The sequence below is a fragment of the Leopardus geoffroyi genome, chromosome C1 (genome assembly GCF_018350155.1).
Source record: "Leopardus geoffroyi isolate Oge1 chromosome C1, O.geoffroyi_Oge1_pat1.0, whole genome shotgun sequence".
Classification (NCBI taxonomy): domain Eukaryota; kingdom Metazoa; phylum Chordata; class Mammalia; order Carnivora; family Felidae; genus Leopardus; species Leopardus geoffroyi.
The window spans coordinates 38,575,888-38,592,864 of NC_059328.1; the positions used below are offsets into that span (position 1 = coordinate 38,575,888).

At 44.2% G+C, this 16,977-nt stretch overlaps 1 protein-coding gene across 4 annotated transcripts in view; it reads right to left on the reverse strand.

Moving 5' to 3' along the window:
• The window catches only part of LOC123597854 (BEN domain-containing protein 5), a 1,446,709-nt gene that overhangs the window by 104,999 nt on the left and 1,324,733 nt on the right, over positions 1-16,977 (reverse strand). The window lies entirely within an intron of this gene.

Genomic DNA, 16,977 nt, shown 5'->3' on the forward strand with positions numbered 1-16,977 from the left:
TCTCCCTCCAGATATCTTATGACTCATTCTTACTTATTTAAAATCGGTGTTCAAATGTCACCAGCTCAGTGGAGGCTATCCTGACCACCTTCTCCATACTCTCCCTTGAGCACATTAAAGAACCTCACTAGGACAAGTGCAATAATGGCTTCTGGTTCTCTTCTCTTCCCTCTTCCTCCTTTTCTCACTTCAGATCTACTCAAAGCCCTGCTTAGACTTGGGAAGAGATGTCACCTCCAGGTCTCTGTCCCCATGCCACCATCCACCAGGCCTTCACACACTCTAGGTACTTTCTAGCCCAGCCCTGGCTGAGGTACAAATTCCCGAAACTCTGTGCTTGCTCACAATTCTAATTGCCACTTTCCTTCTCTCCAGGCCATCCTATTCTAATCACCAGACTGTCTCCCACACAGACCTGACTGGCTTGCTTTCCTAATCAAGATTCATCTATAGGTCTTCATCATCTACAGGATAAAAGTCTGCTCTTTGCAGATTTTTAACCAGATTCAAAACTGATGGGTATCATTCTCTTTGTCTTCTGGGCCTCAATTGTCCTCCTTTTTCTCCTCTATCCCTATGATTCACTATTTTATACCCCCATCTTATCCTCCAAGCTCCTCTCTTTCCTTAAGCAATACAGTTTAATCCCCTCTCAATTTATTAAATTTCTATCCCCCGTCTATCACCCTACTCAGAAAAATAAAGGATTGTACTGGGAATCTATCTCTCCTTCAAGATGGTTGGGGTAAGAATGGGGGGTAAATATGGGGGAAATAAAAATTTCCCCTTGTCACTTAAAATAAGCATTGTAGGAACCCTGTAGGAGAATAGCTAATGTTTCATGAGGCACATGGGGAAAGGCATCATTGAGGAGAAGTCATTTGAGTTGAGCCTTGCTGGATGAATAGAATTTTTCTCGGTGTTGGGGGAGAAAGGAAATATAGAAGCAAAGAAAGGAACTGTGAATCCACCCGGGATACTGGGGGAATAGTGGACAGTTTGGTTTGGCTAAGTCATAGAGTATGTAGTGGGAAGGTGGTGATGGTAAGGCTATAAAGGGAGGTGGCGGTGAAATGTGAAGGGCTTTGAATTCCTGGCAAAGAGTTGTTTTATTATTATTATTATTATTATTATTATTATTATTATTATTTTGTATTGCTGTGTTGAGATCAACCCGGTGCTGATGCTGGCTTTTTAACTGCTTGCAGAGTAAGAACAGAGATAGGCCTACATCTAGGTTACAACAGCATCACCCAATGAAGCAAACACAATCAAGAGAACATTTGCTGACATTACTCTGGCCTCAAGAACTAAGTACTTTACCAAATACAAAATACGTAATTGAAGTTAATGTAATGTGGGTGGTGCTATTACTATTCTCATTTTGCAGATGTGGAAACTGAAACCCAGAGAGGTTACAAACCAAAGTGCTTGAGAGAAAAGAGGTGATGTCAGGACTGGTTCACAAGCAGACTTCATTCCTGGCCTTTAAGAACATAGGCTAACAGGAGAAAGAAGAATGCTCCAGGCTTATGTCCACTTATAATTCAGGACAATATTGTGAGGATTAAATGAGATAAACACATGTATTGAACTTAATTTAGCATGGGTTCTGACATACAATAACAACTTTAAAATGTTATGTTGTTGTTTTGTTGAACATTTTATTATTGTTTTATTTTTATTTTTATTATTTTTTTAATGTTTATTTTTGAGAGAGAGAGAGAGAGAGAGAGAGAGAGAGACAGACAGGGCATGACCGGGAGAGGGGCAGAAGGAGGGACGTACAGAATCCGAAACAGAACCACGAGATCATGACCAGAACCAAAGTCAGACGCTCAACTGACTGAGCCACCCAGGTGCCTCTGTTATTATTTTGTGCTACATCCTATAGGAGTGACATAGACTAATAAGTTTTCAGTGTACAGGGGCCTGGAATGGGCAGTAGACAGCAGTGGTCAGGGATACCCCATAGCTTTTCTTCCAGTCTGGGAATCAGGCAGATCAGAGTGCATGTCCATGTTCCTAATGTAGTAGGCATTTGCCCATTTTCTTTGGGGGAATGGCTAGCATCTAACCCTATGATTAGATGGGACAGGGTTGGGAAGAGTATGCTCCTCCAACATTATAGATGATGAGACTATGGTGGTGCCTTTTTTTCCTCCCACAGAAGACCAGATGAGCCATATGCTCTCTCTTTGTGATTTGCCAGCCAGGGCAGCAACAGGAAACCAGACTCGGGCAACAGCCACTTCCCCCAGGATTTAAACTTGGACTAGGTGATGCAGGCTGGAAGTCCGATGTAGAGCAGTGCTACCATGGTACAGAAGTAGATTACTTCTGCCAAGAGCCAATTTTCTTCCTTCCAAAGCCAGTCTATTAATTGTTTGTTTTCCAAATGTGATCTTTCCTATAAATTCCCTTTTTGCTTAAGTGGCTGGAATTCGTCCTTGTTTCTTTAACAGAAAGCATCCTTAACCATATAACTCTGTAGCCTAATTTATAGAAAACTCCAGCAGGCCCCTATATTGTTCACTTCCCAGTAGCTGGTCACTAAGAAGATGGAACCATGGGTCTGGGTGTTATGATCCCAGAGTTCTTCCAGCTTCCACTGAGCATCTAAAAACTTGGAATGGAACATTGTTGTTAATAGGACTTAATCACAAACGACTGTTCCTTAGAGAAGGTTAGCTTACTTACCTCTCCTCTGCCTCCAGATAAGAATGCCCTAAGCAATGTTTTAGCCAAGTCACCAGCTTGCTCCATGATATTTCTATGACCTGGTACTCACCACCTCCCCAGGCAGCTTATCTCATTCTGGGACAGCTCTGCTAGAAAAGTCTTTCTTCTCTTTAGCTGAAATTTGTCTCCCAGTGACTTCCTCCACTAGTCTCAGCCTTGCCTCTGAGAGTCACACAGACCTGTAAGGCAGTGTTGTGAAGACCAGAAGATTTGGAAGCCACAGTTGGGTTTAAGCTTTGGTTGTACTCCTTACTAGCTATGTGATCTTTTTAACATTTCTTTTTTTGAAGCCTCTTTTGCTTCTGTTTTATCTTATGTGTAATGAGGAAAACAACCTTGACTTCCTGAATTGTGAACATGAGCTAATAATGGTCCAGCAGAATCCTCAGAACAGACCGAATATTAAATAAATTGTAGCCAGTGATGACAGTGGCAGTGGTGGGGACTGTGGTATTGTTGAAATTGTCTGAACCTAAATGTCACCTCCTCCAGGAAGGCTTGCTGACTTACTCTCTGCAAATGTCAGATAGGTAGTTTTCCTTTGTTCCCATGGCATCCATTGCTCCCCCTCCTACCTCCATCAGATTGGCTACAGCAAAAGATATAGTAATTAATTGAGTCTGTCTTCCCCACTGGATCATGAAGTCCTTAAGGGTAAGGATGATGTCTTATTTATGTTTGTATCCTTAGGCCTGAGAAGGAGTCTGGACTATCGCAGACATTGAAGAAGTAGTTGTTGAATGAGCATTTCATGCTTTCCCAAGAATTTCCCAATCTCCTATGATATAGTTCTTACAACCATCCAGGCACACAGCTGGATTCCATTTTTTAAGTGGGAGCACTGAAGTCCAGAGAAGGTAAGCTATTCATTCAAGGTCACCTAACTGGTATTCCACAAGGCCCAGACTAGAATCAGGGTGAATTAGCCCAAGTTGGTTTTCCCATTTGGCCACGCTGCTTCCAGGAAGCCTCTTTCATTCAAAAGAGTGAGATTCAAAACTTAAGAGAAAGAGTTTGAGGCAAAGATCCTCAAAGGTCAACACCTTCATCCAGCCTGCCGATGAAAATAAAGTGTGGCTGGTGACTCAAGGCACCTCAATCCTCAAAGAATCCTAGAGCTCTGTAGAATTTAAAGCACTTGTGAAACTCTTCAGTGAGTAGGACCTGTGCTGGGTACTTTTTGAGCTGATTTTTAAAGAACACTTCTCATGGCAATAGTCTATCAGTAGGTGGGTATTTACTAAAGAAAACACTTTAGTGAAGATGCAGGAGCCCCACCTGGCTGGGGGCCAGGAGGACAGGTCTTGCCCTTTATGTCTATATCAACTTGAGAAAGTCACTTCCCCTCCCCTGGCTCCATGCTCTTCTCTGTAAAGCAAGGAGGTTGTATTTCACTCAGGGAGGTCTCGTCCAGCTGTCTCATTATACGTTTTTTTGTTGTGGTTGTTTTTTGTTGTTGTTGTTTTTTACTTTTTAAGTTTTTATTTTAATTCCAATTAGTTAAAATATAGTATTACATTACTTTCAGAGATACAATATAGTGATCCAACAATTCCATACATCATCCTATGCTCATCACAATAAGTGCACTCCTTAATCCCCATCACCTATTTAATCCATCCCCCCACCCCTGTCCCCTCTAGTAACCACCCATTTACTCTGTATAGTTAAGAGTCTGTTTCTTGGTTTCTCTCTCTCTCTCTCTTCTTTTGCTCATTGTTCTGTTTCTTAAGTTTTACATATAAGTGAAATCATATGGTATTTGTCTTGCTCTGATTAACTTATTTTGCTTAGCATTATAATCTCTAGCTCCATCCATGTCATTGCAAATGGCAAGGTTTCATTCTTTTTTATGGATTAATAATATTCCATTGTGTATGTATACACATCTTCTTATCCATCCATCAATCGATGGACACGTGGGCTGTTTCTATATCTTGGCTATTGTAAATAATGCTGCTATAAATCTTATTATATGATTTTAAAGCATCAATGATTGGGCTTTATCTCCAAAGTTAGGGACTTGAAGGAAACACACATTACTGATAAAGTTAAAATACAAAGAAAACAAAATATTCTAGGAAAAGGATTGATACAGTTTTTAAAAGAAACACCAAATAGTCAAGGATTGCCAATACCTTAACATTAATTGCATACATTTTTCAACATTCGAGATTTACATGGGACCCAATCTTTGCCTCTAGGAAATCTTAACTTGCTCTGAACTTTGAAGAAGGGATGGGAATTTGCCAAAAGTCAAGTCCTGAGAGAGCATTCCAGGCAGAGGGTGTGACATGTGCAGTCAGTGAAGTAAGAATGGTTGGAAATTATACATATTTCTAATAGGCAACTAATGTATTATGCTTCTGTCCTTAACTAGGCTATAAGCACCAGGAGGGCAGGGCTGATGCAGCTCTTTCTCTTCAGTGGTTTCAGGACCCAAACCATCTGCCTAAAGACAGAGGAATGAACAAGGTGACCTCCAGATGTCGAGCTCTTACAGTATGATTGCCAATTTAGAGTCACTGAGTGTGAAATCCTGGGTCTCTGTTTTCTTGGTGCTCTTCTATCCTGTTATTTATTTTTAACACAAAATTTTTGCATGAGCTCCAAGTCAGGACCCATGCCCTGACATAAATGGGGCTCTTTATGGTGCCAATGAGACACAATATTTGACATTGGGATCATTCTAGAAAATCCAGGGATGCCTGGGTGGCTCAGTCGGTTAGGTGTCCTATTTTGGCTCAGGTCATGATCTCATGGTTCATGAATTCGAGCCCCACATAGGGCTCTGTGCTGACAGCTCTTAGCCTGGAGCCTGCTTCGGATTCTGTGTTTCCCTCTCTTTCTGCCCCTCCCCTGCTCATGCTCTGTTTCTCTCTCTCTCAAAAATAAACAAAAATTTAAAAAATAAAAAAAAAAGAAAATCCAAATTTGTGGAAGTCAAATTTATATGTAACCATATAATGTATGCTTTTATTCTCTTGAGTTGGAGATACTCTTGACTATTTTTTTTTTACTCTTTATTATCTTTTGTTTCTTCTTCCAAACTGTGAGCCCAGTGAGGGCAGGGACTATGTTTGTGTCATCTTGCCCACCTCCACTCCAACTTATCTACTACAGACCCAGGTGCAGAGAAGTTTAATTATATCTATTGAATGAATGAGTGAATGAACGAATGTATGAATGAATACCCCGAAGATGTGCAAACAAAGTTTAGGTATTAAAGACATATTTTGAAAAGCATTTAAGTATCTGTTACAAGCTAGATGCTTTCACAATAACCAATTAAGGTAGGTATTATTAATCCTCATTTTATACGTGAGCAAATAAAATCCAAGAGAGATTTGACCTTTAGGAGATCATTTGACAACTACTAGGATATAGATCTGGGATTTGAGCCAAGATCTTATGGATGCAAGGATGGTCTACAGTGACTTTTTGAGGTCCCCCCAGCCATGGGTAAGACTGTGTGATCTATGAAAGAGACCCCAAGCTACTCCTATCTGGTCTTCCTTTATTGGTCTCTTCCTCCTCTGCCCATAGTTCCAGAGAATATTATTCAAATGGCAAATAAATAGCTCCATCTTGTTAAGGGCATCATGCCCATCCTAGCTGTCATAACGGCAGCTAGAATGAGAGCAATGATTTTAATTCCCCTCCTTATGATTTCCTTTTCATCTCTAAAGGATAGAGAATAAGACAGCTTGGTGGCTCCAGATCAATCTCATCTGAGCACTGTGGGGCTATATGCTCCTGGAAGGGTGGCACTGACAGGCAGAGTGTACGAGCCACACATGCAATTGTCTCTCAAATGCAGCAGTTTTCCAGCATTACCAATGAGCTGGATTGGATTAAGCATATTTGCACCAAAAGCAAAATAAATATTGCTTTATTTAATGTCACTAAAAGGTTGGGATTCAATTGCCCTTGGCCTGAGGCACCTTTCAGCTGTATTGATTGGCCAGTGTCAGAATGCCAGGCAATCTGTCATCAACAGCTCCTGCAAAATGCTTAGCAGGTGGAGTGGGCTCTACTATGGTGGAGATGGAGGACAGTGGGCAGCGTCCTTTGTCCCAAACACAAAGGATAATTCTAATATATCCCACTCCCTATCACCACCACTAGGATATTTAAAGGATTTCCCTCACATTCCCTCTTAGACTATCACAACAAGGATGTGGCCTGGGCTATAAAGGTAAAGCAGAGGATGGATAAGAAAATACGTTCCGAGTTAGAAGGACTTGGGTTTGTGTCCCAGATCTACCACTGAGTAGTTTTGTGACCTTGGACAAATTCATCTGTTTTGCTCAAAGACCTGAAAGCACCAGGAGGGCAAGAAGTGAATCTATTTCATTTGCCATTAAGTATTTCATACTAGCACAGTGCCAGATACACAGCCAAACCTCCATTAAACTGTATGAATAGAGGTTCAGAAAGTGTAAGTAATTTGTCGTAGTCCAGAAAGGATAAGTGATACAGGCAAGACTTGAACCCAGTCCGCCAGCTCTAAAGCCTATATTCTTAGCTATCACTCTATGCTCGATTTTTTAAATGTGTATTTATTTTGGGAGAGAGAAAGAGAGAGAGAGAGAGAGAGAGAGCGAGCGTGCACACGCACCTGCAAGAGGGGGAGGGGCAGAGAGAGAGGGAGAGAGAAAATCCCAAGCAGCCTGAGTAGTCAGCACTGAGCCCAGTGCAGGGCTCCATCTCAGGAACTGTGAGATCATGACCGGAGCCGAAATCAAGAGTTGGATGCTTAACCGACTGAGCCACCCAGGCGCCCCTCTCTCTATTCTCTTACCAGTCCTGGGAGTCAAGTCAGCACCCGAGTGAGGGGACTCATGTGAGGTGAGGGGTGGATGCAACATCCTTAATTTTTAAATGGGGAAACTGAATCTCAAGTGGAAGTTGACATGAAAAGTACCTTTATGCAAGTTGACAAAAGGTACCCCCTCCAAGTTAGCAAACAGGTGCCCCTTCCGAATGGGTGAAGTATGCTTGCTCTGGCCAGACATGTGGTTGGGAGCAGTCACAGTTGGCCTTGGCCCTTCACCAGGAGTCTTCGGGCAGTGCACAAATTGTGTGTGCATGTGAGGTGGTTCAGAACATTCCCAAGGTTCATAGCAGAGCTATAATGAGGTAGGACTTCCTACCTCCAAGGGTCAGCAAGATCTTTACCCTGTAATGGTGGCCTTTCTGGCAAGGTGGTGGGATCGGGAAAGGGAGTACTCAAACCACACCTGGAAAAGGGATCATCTTTAACCTTAAAATTCCTGTGCCCTTTCTCCCAGAACTTATTACTAGTGGATAAAGAGAAGCTTTGTTGGAGTGCCCTCTCCCTTCTCATGGAGAACATGTGCTCTGGAGATTCAGCCTCCTCCCTCCAGTCTCCTGCTTGGCAGCAATACCAGGCTTGGGGCAGGGGCATTCCACATTGTGACTTAAAACAATTCTGGGGCTCCTGGGTGGCTCAGTTGGTTAAGCGTTGGACTCTTGGTTTTGCTCAGGTCATGATCTCATGGTTCGTGAGTCTGAGCCCCACATTGGGTTCTGCGCTGACAGCACAGAGCCTGCTTTGGATCCTCTCTCCTCCTCTCTCTGCCCCTCCCCTGTTCCTGTGCATGCGCTCTGTCTCTCTCAAAATAAATAAATAAACTTAAAAAATTATTAAAGAGAAAACAATTCTGAGAGCCAGTCACCAATTGGAAGGACCCAAGATTTCATAAAACCCTATCATCACATTTCAAAGACAGGGAAACAGAGGCCTAGGTCACATAGCTGTAAAAAGTAGAGCTGGAAGTTCATTCCAGAACCAATAGATTATTTTTCCCTCCATAAGAACACTGACAGGAGTCAAAAGAATCATTTAACAAGACTCAAGGGGGAACATTTTCTAAAGGAGTGCACTGGCTCTTGGGGCTAGGAATCATCTCTTTGAGTTTTTTAAGTGAGAAAGGGCAAAGGAAACGCAAAAGAGAAGAAAAGTCCTTTAGGCCTTCACAAGCTCTGGGAGCAGGTGAGACCCCTGCCCACCTGGTCTGAGCCTGAAAAGTGGCTTAGTTTGCATGCAGACTCTGGAGCCACACTGCCTGGATAAGATCCTGGCTTCGGCCACATATTAGCTGTGTGGCCTCTCTGTGGCTCAGCCCTCATCTGCAAAATGTTGATCTTGCTACCTCAGAGGGCCATTTTGAGGATTAAACGAGATCAGCCGTGGAAAATGTTGGAGACAACTGCCTGGTTTGAGATGAGTGCCACACATATGTTAACTGGTCTTATAGTTTGGTCTTGGTATGACTGCCAGGGCCCTCCACAAATGGGTCCTCACTTATTCCTCCAGCTTCTTCAACCATGTCCCTAATCTGTATACCCCACAAGGCTTACACCTTTTATATCCTATGAACTAACTGCAAGAAGGTGCCCCTTCCTGTGGGCTGATGCAATTCCTCAAAGTCACAGGCTGATCAGGCCTAGGCTGCATGCCAGACTCCACCTGCCTTCTTAGCTGGTGCCTTTGTGTGGTGTGTGAACCTACACTGTGGTCTGCAGCTGTGACCATGTGCACCAGCCACGTCAGACCACTTGGCATTCTCCAAGACTTTCTGCTCACTCAGGGCTCAGGCAGTAAGGTGGAAGCTAGGCACTGGGGCTTCAAGGCAGCTCTCTGGTTTTGACTCCTGGATCTCCTATATCTCAGGACCTTGGGCTAGTTGTTCAACCACTTTATGTGCTTCCGTTTCCTTGTCTGTAATATGAGGATAATACAAGACCCTACCTCACAGGTTGAGGGGGTTGTTGGGAGGAACCTCCCATTGCTTTCAGCCCCAACAGGGACTCTTGGTCTCCAGCAATAAGGAGAATGGCTTCCTTTCCATCCCTTGTTTCCACTCCCCCAAGGGAGGCAATGAGACTTGTCTGATTGGTCCCCTTGAGAAAAGGGGCAGAGCCTGTTGGCCCTGACTCTCCAGGCCTGGCTTGCTGGGATCAGTGACCCTTCTGGGAGGGACCTCCTCTCTGCCACATGGTATGCCTTCTGAGAGGCATCTCACCTTCTGCTTGGCCTGGGGCTGGTGGCGAAGTTGAACTTTGGGGTGAAGTAAAAGGAGGCCAATTTTAGCCACATAGATAAACCATGCCTTCCAAATCCTGATTTTACCAATAATAAACTTGTATTTTGACACCTATCTTTATGATCCCTCAATCACCTTCTAAATTGGTAGAAGTAGGGAGAGAGTAGGAGCAGGAGTATGATGAGTTCCATCTTCAGTGGAAATAATACATAAAAACAGAACAGGGCCTGGTAGCTTGTATCAGTTCAATTAATGCTTGTATTGTTATCAACAGTGTTATTACCTAACATGATTATTCCTCTGTTTTAGAACATGTTGACAATCTCCCCCCTGGCGAACTCCCCCTCATCCTTTGAGGCTCACCTCACCAACACCTCCTCCTTGAGGGCAAGCACAGGGCAAAGCCCACCCCAGTCCCCCAGTGCCTAGTTTCAAGTGTGTGCTGTGTCAACCTCTGAGGGAAAGAAGGTGGGGAGGGGGAGGAACAGACAGAAAGAAGAAGGGGAAGAAATGATTGAGTGGAAAGGCTTCTTAAGCAGAGTTGCCAGGAAAGGCACAGGTGTGAGCAAGAGCAGGCCAGTTCAGGGCCCTGCAAACGGCCCAGGAAGGTGAGGGGAACGGATGGAGGATGTTAGCACAAGAGCAAGGTGGACAGTGGGAGAGGAACCTGAGAAAGATGTTCCTGGACACTGCATGCCTTGAATACCAGGCTACGGGGTTTAGCTTCCTTCTAATGGAGAACAAGGAGCCACAGGAGGATTTTACATAGACAACTAACACTATTCAAGTGGTTTAAGAACTAAGACTAGAAATGACAAAGTTGTTGATTCTACTGTTTTGCTCCTCCAGAAACCCCAGCCACTCATTCTGGGTTACTGTCTCCTCAGAGGCCTGCCTTTGCCATAGAATCAATTATTACAATCAACTTGCTATCAACTCTAACTTTGAAATGCTATTCAGCTGCTTGCAGGGACAGAGATGGGGGGCTGCCTCCACAGACATCTAGCCATCTGGCCTTTTCTGTGGAACCTGGCTGGGAAGCTCATTTGAATAATTGGTTTTGGCGGTGTGCACTTGTGGGTTAGACACCTGATTACACTGCCAGCCCCAATGTCCTTTCAACCTCCTTAGAAACATCGCTCAGGTTACATAAAGCAGGAGAGAGTTTCTGGGAGGTGAGGCTCTGTCTGGCCCCTGTTGTCACTTGCACTTCATCTTGACTAACGATGGAACTCACTCACTGTGTGACCTTGAGCAAGTTACTTAGCCTCTCTGTGGCTTGGTCACTTCTTTGTTCAAAGAGAGAGAGTGACTCCTACCCTGTCTATGTCACAGGCTTCTTGTAAGGCTCTAAGAAAAGGTGGGGAATTGTGACCTAGAAGAAATGCAAGTGGAAAGATGTAGGTTAAGGAGAGCTCAATGTCAGGAAGCAATGTGCATGTGGGCTATATCAGGAGAAGTACGTCCCCAGAATTAGGCTTGTGATGGTCCCTTCCTACTCCTCCTCCACTAGCTAGCTCTATGAACTTACAGGACTTTCCTAATCTATCTATGCCTCAGTTTCCTCATCTGTAAGGTGAGAATAATGACAGAGTCATTCTGAGAATTAAATGAAACACTACATGCAAAATGTCTAGAACAGTGGCAGGCCCAGGAGGTTCAACAGAGGTGAGGTGTTCATCATCACCATCACCATTATTATCATTGTCATCATCATAACTGTTCAGTTCTGGACACTAGGCCTCAAAGACAGACAACAACAAACATCTGGAGCTTGTTGAGAGGACAGCAGGAATTATGGGGAGAGGAGTGGATTTCAGATTACATATGAAAAGTCCCATGGCTTTGGAGGATGTCCAGCTTGGAGAACAGGAGTTGGCAGTGGTTGGAGTGGACAGTGGGGAGACGTGCAGACACACAGTCTTCAGACAGCTGAAGGGCTACCACGTAGAAGATGGACTAAAACAGAATAATCCTTCAGGGGTGAAGTGGAAGGGATGGGCTGGGGGGTTTAGCATGAATCCAAACCTTCTCTAACAGTCCAAGCTGGCAGCTTGGTGATGTTTTGGAAGCCAGAGAACCACACCCAAGCCTGGAGGTGGATGAGAAGAGGGGCACCCGGCTGTCATTCAGGGACACTGCTGAGGAAGAGCATTGGACTAGAGGTCTCAGCTCCCATCCTACTCCAAGGCTTATGGTGCTGTGACAGAGCCACCAAATGGGGGGGAGTGTGGCTGGGATGGGGAGGGAGGCACAGTGAGAAGGGGCTGGCAGCACCTCTTGGTGAGGTGGTCCTTGTAATGGGCCTCTGGTTTCCATTTCTAGCTTGATGAAAAGTGCACAGTTTTTATGCTGTCAAAGAACAAATAGAATATCCCCATGCACTTTACATTTTACACAGCTAATTCTGTGTTGTATCCTATTTTGGAAAGTTTAAAATGTTTCCTCCTTTGGATGCTGAGGTGGGCGAGGTCAGCAAGTTATTATGTCTGTGCATGTGTATGTGTGTATGTTTGTATGTTGGGAATACCTTGTCTGGTATCACCCTCTGCCATGCTTAATGACACTTTGCTGTGCAAATCTCTTTTACTGTCTGTGTCTGGTGAATTCCTACATAGCCTTCAAAAACCCTCCCTCGCCACTGGCAGTCAGAGGGAAGCACTGCCTGAGTTCAGGACACGATGTAGCAGGAGGTGACCTCCATAGTAGGCTAGGGTGGGACTGCCTGGATTCATAAACCTTCTCGGACCCTTCCTGCTGAGGCACCTGGGGCATGTTCCTGGCTGCCTCTGTGCCTCAACTTCCTTCTGTATTTAAAATGGGGCAGGGGTGCCTGGGTGGCTCAGTCGGTAAGCGTCCAACTTCAGCTCAGGTCATGATCTCGCGGTTCGTTGAGTTCGAGCCCCACGTCGGGCTCTGTGCTGACAGCTCAGGGCCTGAAGCCTGCTTCAGATTCTGTGTCTCCCTCTCTCTCTGCCCCTACCCCACTCACACTCTCTCTCTCTCTCAAAAATAAATAAACATTAAAAGAATTTTTTTAAATGGGGCAAAAGAAACAGACTCATAAATACAGAGAACAAATTGGTGGCTGCCAGGGGTAGAAGATGGGCAAAACAGGTGAGGAGGATTGAGGGGAACCACATTCCAGTTATAAAATAAGTAAGTCCTGGAGATAAAAGTACAGTATAGGGAATAAAATCAACAATTTATAATAACGTCTGGAGACAGATGTTAACGTCGGCTTATTGTAGCGAGCACTGAGTAACGTATACAATTGTCAAATCACCATGTTTATACCTGAAACTGATATTGATATTGTGTATCAACCGCACTTAATATGAATCCTTAAAAATGTTATTTTGAAATTACATTTTTATTGGAATTGTGTAAAAATCTTTCTCCTTTAGTTTTTGACCACTTTGAAAAAATTCCCTTGTGCATTAACTTTAGATGTCCTTTAGTTTTCTTTTTTGGTTTTCTAATAAGTTATTCAATATTTTCTTATGGATTTCAGTGGTTCCTCATATAGTGATGGAATATTTCCCTACTGTGTTCTTTAGTTCTAGTATGTTATGTTTCGTTACATAAAAATTTTTCATGTGAAAAAGATGGGCTCTATCACTACCTCTGTCACAGGGCTGTTGCAAGGGTTAAATGAGTTGATATTATGGCTAATGTACAGTGAGTAGGCACTTAGACATTACCTCTGTTATCTAGGCCTCCGTGGCATCACACACACACCCCTCTAATACAAACACAGGGCTTCTTATTGGCAAAGGCTGCCTCTGATTCCCATCTGCTTCCCTAAGGCCCAGCGCAGGGCCTGACACTCAGCAGGCCCTCAATAAACTTTAGTTAAATTGGATTTATTGCACTGGAGCATCCTTTGTTATGTGAGATCACCAGGGCCAGGAGACATACTGTGGTGCGGGTCCACAGATGGGAGAAGCATCCATTTCCACCGCGGGGTCTGCAGTGGTGCCATGCTATGAAGCTGAATCATTTCGGCACCACCCAGAGGGGTTTGTTGCTCTCCCCCACCTCCACGTTCCCAAGAAGCACTGAGGTTTTCTGAAGATGAGAAATTTCATAGCATCCTGCTATCTTTTGGGTAACTGCGTATTTTATGATGACTAATAGGCAATTACTATGGTAATATTGCAATTCAGCATGTGTGAGGTTTGGGAAATGAGAAATTATGGGTAACTACTTTGGACTCATTTCTATGGTAACAAAAAGTAATTGTCATTAAATACCGGTTATACTGAGGCTGTACCTGGTAATTATAGATTTTTATGCCCAGAAACATAAATAAAACCAATAAATTTATTCAAAGGTCTATGACTGTTTACTTATACGTGGCTCTATGGAATACACAATGACAAGCACCTAATTAAGAAATGCAAACCCAACACAGAGTTCCATATTGTCATATGGAGATGGAGAGTTCTGTTTTTCAAATGCAAGGCAACTCGTGCATTACATATGCTCTGAAGAAATCAACCACAGTGGGGCACAGGAGGGGGTGGGGCCTTCTTCTCTGCAAAGGGAGTGATGGGGAGAAGGAGGTGGCAGAGACTGTGTACAAATGTTGCAAGGGGCGTGGGCAGCCACATCTAACACAGGACATCGAGAATTGCCAACCCAGTGACTTGACTCGACTGGTGACCGACACAGCCCATCACCCCCTACCCCAATGGCCTTCCAATTGGGAGCTGCCTTGCAGCTTCTTGGCTTTATAATACCTGAAGTTACAAGATCCATCTCTCAAAACCTCTAGGCCCCAGATCTCCCAGAACCCTTCAAAGATGCTCACATGGCATCAGTAGTAGAACCATTCTTATTTTTTTTTTTAACTGTGGTAACATACACATGACATAAAATTTACAATCTTAATCATTTTTAAGTGTATATTTCAGTGGTATTAAGTACATTCATAATGCCACACTATCATCACCACTATCCATCTCCAAAAGTCTTTCTATCTTGTAAACCTGAAACTCTATACCGGTTAAACACTGATTCCCCATTCCCCCCTTTCCTCTAGCCCTTGGTAACCACCATTCCACCGTCTGTCTTTGTCATTTTGACTACTCTAAGTATTTCATATAAATGGAAACATACAGTATTTGGCTTTTTGTGACTGGCTTATTTCACATAGTATAATGTCCTCAAGTTCATCCATGGAGTAGCCATGCCATTTTTGACAAAGCCTCTGCCCAGTGCTTCTACTAAGTGATAGAAGATGCTTTCCACCTCATTATCTTCTTCCAAGAGGGCAGGGAGAAACTGAGACCAGTGGAGAGAAGTGTCTTACCCAAAGACAACAAGGCTCAGGAGAGTAGGGAACGTAAGACTGCCGGTTCTCTGCTTCTACCTCCAGCTTGAAAGGCAGAGGCCAAGCCTGGGAATGCAGAGTGTCACCATGTGACTTTGAACATGGTTCTTCACCTTTATACGCTCGGTTTCCCCTTTGCTCAAATGTATATAATAAAAACTGACTTTCTTTTCTCAAAGAGTTGTTGTAGAGATCAAATGTGGTTTTTAAGTGCGTTTAAAAGTATAGTGTCCTGTACAGTAACATGTGGTTGCGAACCAGAGTTTGGTAAATCATAATAGCAGCTCATCATGGTATTCATGCCATCTCAGTGTAATGCGGTCAAGACAGTTGGGCTTAGGAGGCCATGTAGATGCAAGTGAAGGGTTGGGAGGGGATGGCATCCAGCCATAGCTACTCTGCACTGGGATTGTAGCTCTGTGCCGGGGCACTATTACTAAACACTGCTGTTGGGCTTATTTATTCACCCAGAAAATAAACATCAGAGGCCCATTCTGTGCTGGGCACTCTGCCAGGCTTTGGGGACATAGGTAGACAAAGTCCTGACTTCATGGAGTCTGCAGTCTAGAGATGGAGACTGATATTAAACAAATGGTCACATAAATCCCCGCACGATTACCAGCTGGGGCCAGGGCTATGAAAGGACAGTGCAGAGTGCCTAGAAAGAGCACAGTGGGAGGCCTGCTCTATCCTGGCAGCTCCGAGAAGGCCTTCCTGTGAGTTGGCATGAAATCTCAGATTGAACTGGAAAGCAGGCCAGTGTAAATGGAGCACAGTGAGACAGGACGTACAGTTGCCCTGTGTCACTGTTATACACCATAACATCGCTGCTATATTTTGACATCATCTATTGTGGCCGGCTCCTGTGCAGTATGAGTAGAGTATGGAGTAGAGTCTGTAAACTAGTGGAGGCCCTCCCTGCTCCTCCTGGAGGCCACAGTCCAGGTGCAGCAGATATGGCAGTCTGGTTAGTAAATGCCACCTTCCTCATAAAGAGCATTATCAGTCATGTGTAGCTGCCACCATTTGCAGTTAAATGCTAATTTACTATAAATACCATAGTATAGGTGTTTGTGTCATAAATATAATTTTACATGATTACATCTGTGAAAATCTCCTGCCTTTCCTTCCTAGATTGGATTATCTGTCTCTTTAATGTAGAAGAAGAAAAAGGGGGGAGGAGGAGGTGGAGGAGGAGGAGGGGGAGGAGGAGGGGGAGGGGGAGGAGGGGGAGAAGGACAACGACAGGCATGAGGGCAGGCCTGTCTCATTCTTCACACAGGGTCTGGCATGTCTGGTGCAGCCTCAGGGAGGAACACAGACCTGCATGTCTGCCTGCCTCTCACAGGCCACATGACCTAAGGGGGATTATTTCACTTCACTGAGGCTCAAGAGACTGAATATCCTGAGGGGATGTTAGGAGTGAAAGGGAGCAGGACAGAGGCAGCGATGTGGCCGTCCGTCTGTGTTCCAGCCAGTTTCCAGCAATGTGAAGAGTTCCTCTGATGTCGGGCTCTGTTTACTGCCCTAGAATGCTGACAAGTATCCTTCCCTCCCTCCCTCCCACCTTTCCTTCTGTACTCAAACTAATTTGAGTAGATTTTCATTATTTGCCAGCAGAGAAATCTCAGCAAGCACCCTCCTCCACCAACTTGTGTGAGGATTAAATGAGATAAGTGTATGAGTGCTTGACATGGCACTGGGTGGGCAAGCAGAATTCTTGGAATGCTATTTCCCAAAATGAGTTTAATAAACCGTAACACCACTCGGGGCTGGGGAAGTGGCAGTGGAGGAGGTGAGGGATGGAGGGGGAAACAAGCTTCC